The sequence below is a fragment of the Henckelia pumila genome, chromosome 4 (assembly GCF_033568475.1).
Source record: "Henckelia pumila isolate YLH828 chromosome 4, ASM3356847v2, whole genome shotgun sequence".
NCBI classification, from domain to species: Eukaryota; Viridiplantae; Streptophyta; class Magnoliopsida; order Lamiales; family Gesneriaceae; genus Henckelia; species Henckelia pumila.
The window spans coordinates 15,039,277-15,044,609 of record NC_133123.1 but is presented as its reverse complement, the minus strand read 5'-3'; positions in this window follow the sequence as shown (position 1 = coordinate 15,044,609).

The following is a 5,333-nucleotide window of genomic DNA, read 5'->3' as shown; positions in this document are numbered from 1 at the left end:
CGTCTTTCATGGCTAACTCCCACTTGATTGAATCATAATTTTGCATCGCCTCTTCATAGGTTTTCGGTTCTCCTTTATCAGTCAGCAAAATATAATGAAGTGCAGGGGAGTATTTTTGAGGTGGTCTGATTCTAGAAGATCTCCTGAGTTCAATTTCAGAGTTTGCGGGTCATCATCTTGTGCAACAGTTTCTTTATCCTTCAGGTTACTGGTTTCCGACTCATTCACAGGAATATCCATCAATGGTACTTCAACCGTCTTCTTGACTTCAGGACATTTATGTCCAACTGGAATGTCAGATTTGTCCTTATACAAAACTTGCTCATTGAAAATGACATCTCTGCTCCGAATGATCTTTCGATTTTGGTCATCCCAGAATCGATAACCAAACTCATTATATCCATTACCAATAAAGAAACACTTCTTTGATTTCGGATCAAGTTTTGTTCTGTTGGTTGAATCGATGTGAACATATGAGAGACAACCAAACACTTTCAAGAACGAAAGGTTTATTCCTTTGCCGCTCCAGACCTCATCTGGTATTCTGCAATCTAGTGGTACCGAAGGTCCTTTGTTGATCAGATACGTTGCAGTGTTAATTGCATCAGCCCAGAATGATTTCGGCAGTCCAGCGTGCAATCTCATGCTCCTGGCATGTTCATTCAGGGTCTTGTTCATCCTCTCAGCTACACCATTTTGTTGAGGTGTACCAGGAATGGTTTTCTCCATCTTGATCCCGTTATGTGCACAATACTGCTTGAACTCAAAATCTTCATATTCTCCACCAAAATCAGACCGTAAAAACTTCACTTTCAAGTTGGTCTCATTTTCAACCATGAATTTCCATCTTTTAAAGGTCTCATAAACATCAGATTTATTTTTCAGAAAATAAACCCAACCTTTATGCTCGAATCGTCGATGAATGTGACGTAATATCTTGAGCCTCCAAGGGATGTCACAAGAGATGGCCCCCACACGTCAGTATGAACATGCTCCAACTTTGCTGCTTTCAGTTCTCTACCGCCTTTCGAAAAGCTCACCTTTTTCTGCTTTCCAAGAACACAACTTTCACACAGTTTGTGTTCGACAATTTTTAATTCTGGTAGCTTCCCTTTTGATATTAGTATCTTCATTCCCTTTTCACTCATATGTCCAAGTCTACAATGCCATAGACTTGAGTTAGCTCCAGCATCCACAGCTGCTAACATGTCTCTGCAACTCGAAGTCATGTATAAGGTTCCATTTTTCTGGCCTCGAGAAACAATCATGGCTCCTTTGCTCACTTTCCAAGAGCCATCACCAAAGGTCACTTTATGTCCTTCGTCATCGAGCTGTCCCACTGAAATCAGATTTCGGGTCAACTTTGGTACATGCCTCACTTTGTTGAGTTTCCAGATAGATCCGTTTGACATTTTCAAACTGATATCACTCATACCAGCTATTTCCAGAGGTTTTCCATCAGCCAGGAAAATTTTTCCGTAATTACCAGCAATGTAATTACTGAATACCTCACGATCACCGGTGGTATGAAATGAAGCTCCCGAATCCATAACCCAAGAATCAACCGGGCTTTCCATGGATAGTACTAAAGCATCATGTACATCCTCAGTAACAGCATTTGCATTATTCTTGGGTGATCTGCAGTCCTTTTTCATGTGACCAGTTTCACCACAGCTCCAGCACTTTAATTTCTTTTCGAATGTATTTTTGTCTTTTCCAATCCTTGATTTGGATCTGTCACGCCATCGGTTAGATCCTTTTTCGCTACTCTTGCCCCTACTTTTGTTTTTGAGATTTAGGGCAGATCTCGATGATGTTGCTTCTCTCGAATCCATCCTGCGAACTTCTTCACCAAGGATTCGATCTTTGACATCATTGAATTGTAACTTTCTTTTTCCATCAGAATTGCTAACCGCTGCCTACATCGGCTCCCAAACATTTGGTAAAGACGCCAAAATAATAAGTGCATGGATCTCATCATCAAACTTGATTTCAACCGATGTTAGCTGGGAAAAAATCGCGTTGAATTCATTGATGTGTGCTTCCACCGAAGCACCTTCCTCCATCTTCAAGTTGAATAACTTTTTCATGAGAAACACTTTATTATTTGCTGATGGCTTCTCGTACATGTCCGATAAAATGGACATCATCTCTTCCGTGGTTTTTGCCTCCGCCACGTTGTGTGCCTCGTTCTTTGTTAGGGTCAATCGTATTACCCCTAACACTTGTCGGTCAAGAAGCTCCCACTCATCATCCTCCATCTTTTCTGGCTTCACCCCGGATAGAGGTTGATGTAGCTTCTTGCTATACAGATAATCTTTAATCTGTAACCGCCAGAACGTTAAATCTGTACCGTCAAACTTATTGATTCCTGGTCCCGATCCATCATTTCCGGCCATCGCTTCTATTGCCTTAATAAAATTTCAAAAAATCTTTTCTGATGTGGAAGATCAGACAAAGCTGCAACCACAGAGCATACTCAGAATTTTAAGAAATTTTTCACCAAGGCTCCCAGACACCGTAACAGCTCTGATACCAGTTTTTATGGATTATACCGAAGCGAACATGACGATAATAATTGCGGAATAAAATAATCAACAAGAACACCAAAGATTTACGTGGTTCACCCAATATAGGCTACGTTCACGGAGCTGCTACAAATATTTATAACCGGAGAAATATTACAAGTGTATACAAAATACTATATCTCACCAAACCCAAACCTCGAGTATTACCGAGAAATACTTCTCTAACTCACACAAGAAAACACTGAAGAAAACCCAAGAAACCCTTTTATTTCTCTTTCTTATTTGCTCTCGATTTTGGGATAATTTATTCTGAAGGCATGGAAGCCAATTTATAGGAGAAAGAAACGCGTGAATTACGCGTGAATTAAATGCTTCATTTAATTCCCCAACTACCAACCGATAGCTACCACCTACCTAACACTCTCCCTTTTCAATATCAACAATGCTCTACTCATGGCTAAGATGGGACACCCTAGAATCAGAGAACCTCGCAATCCTCATCCATGTCAAGAATAACAAAATCAATAGGAAAATAAACTTATCTATCTTGACTAAGACATTCTCAACTACCCCTCTCGGGTATTTGATTGATCTATCAGCAAATTTAAGAGAGATATTCACTGGTTCAATATTGGTTATACCCAATTTTTGAACAAGTGAATACGACATCAAATTTATAATTGCTCCTAAGTCACACAAAACATTATCAAATGAAAAGTTTCCAATTTGACAAGGTATAAAAAAACTTCCTGGATCCTGAAATTTTTGTGGGCGCTTATTTTGCAGCACAACCGAGCACTGTTTATTCATTGTGACATGCATCAGATCATCCAGTTTCCTTTTGTTTTTCAACAACTCTTTCAGAAATCTGGCATAATTCGACATATGAGCTAAATCATCTGCAAAAGGTATGTTAATATATAGTTTTTTTGAAAATTTCAAGAAACTTTTTAAATTAATGATCAAATAATAATTGCTTAGCTCGCTGAGGAAAGAGGAGGCTAGAAACATCTACATCAGCATTAACTTCAAATTTTGAAGTCTTACCTTTCTTACTTGCCGTCTCAAAATTTTCAGCACCGCGCGTATCCTTCTTGGATTCTGAAGTTTTCGGCCTCCATAGTCTTCTCTTTGTCTCTATTATCCGACTTCTCCTTTTGTGACCTTCTCACCACCGTAATCGCATTCACATCCCGATGATTTTTTCCCAGTGTTGCTTGGTAGTGATCCGTATGCTATGCCCTTGTCAACAGTTGGGATGCTATCTGAGCCATCCGAGTCTCCAACTTTTGCAACATTGCTTTTTGATTTTGCAGCTGAGTCTCAGTACCAGCTACATACTTCATCATGATATCTTTGAAACTCGACTTCTTTTCCACTGGCTTTGACGTGTTGGCGGTGGGATCTGCAGGATTCCATGAAAAATTTGGATGGTTCTTCCATCCAAGATTATATGTGTTGCTATAAGGATTGTATGACCGTCTCCCTTGGTTTCCTGCAAAGTTCGATGCATAAACCTCAAACTCTTTCTGTTATTTGGGCAGATTCACTTGAATTTTAATTGTTGGAGCTATCTGCATAAGAGTCATTCGATGTGTAAGAGCATCAATTTTCACATTCAGCGCTGTCAGTGCGTCGACCTATAGAACTTTTTTTTTTTCTCCTTTTTCACGTCCTGCCATCCCACATTGCTTTTCGTAATATTACCAATTATCTCCCAAGCGTCTGCTGACGTCTTCCTGAATAGGCTTCCATTGGCAGCAACATCTAATAGGATTGAACTGACTGATCGGCTCCATTGTAGAAAGTTTGAGTTTGTTGGCTCTGAGTGAGATTATGCTGAGCACAAATCCTCAACAAATTCTTGAATCTGGTCCATGCTGCATGTAAGGACTCTCCCTCCTTTTGCTTGAAAGAAATAATGTCAGAAAATAACTTCACCATCTTCGTAGGAGGAAAATACTTGTTCAAAAAAGTTTGAACAAGGCCAGTCCATGTAGTAATAGAGCCCATTGCTAGATCATCCAGTCATTCAAACGCATCGCCATGCAGAGAGAATGAGAATAACCGCAGTCGCACTGCATAAGATGTCATCCCATTGAACTTGAAAGTATCACAGATAGACAAAAAACGCTCCAGATGAGCATAGGGGTATTCCACATATGTGCCCCGAATCGTGCTTGTAGCTGAATCATCTCTATGATAAAAGGCTTTAACTCAAAGTTGTTTGCCTCAACAGTAGGGCGAACTATGCTAGATCCATAGCCTTTCACCGGTGGACGAATGAGATAAAGAACAATTCTGTTATCCATCATTTCTTTTTTTGATTCAGATTCCGACTCAAGCTCAAGATTAATAACTTGCCTAGCTCTTCGAATCCTGCTAAGCGTGAGTTCGATCTCCAAGTCAAGTGGAATGAGATCCTTGGATGGTCGAGTGCTATGCATGCACAACAGAAAGTACCTAAAAGCAAAGATAAAAGAAAAAATTTCAAAACTTAAAAACTAATTAACCAAAATAAAGTCTAGTTTCAAGTAAAATAAAAATTCTGATATTACAATCAGTCCCCGACAACGGCGCCAAAAACTTGACCGCTTAATTCGATGTCTACTAGCAAGTATACTAGATCAAGTAATAATAAGTGGAATTTGAGTCCAAATGTCGAACCCTCAGAGACTGATATTTTGTAATTATCAAAATATAATTATCTCAACTTAATATAGACTAAGCAATAAAAGTTGTAATAGACTGGGCACGCACCCTCTGCTCTAGCCCTTTTGGCCTTTGCTTTGGGCCGGTCCAGCC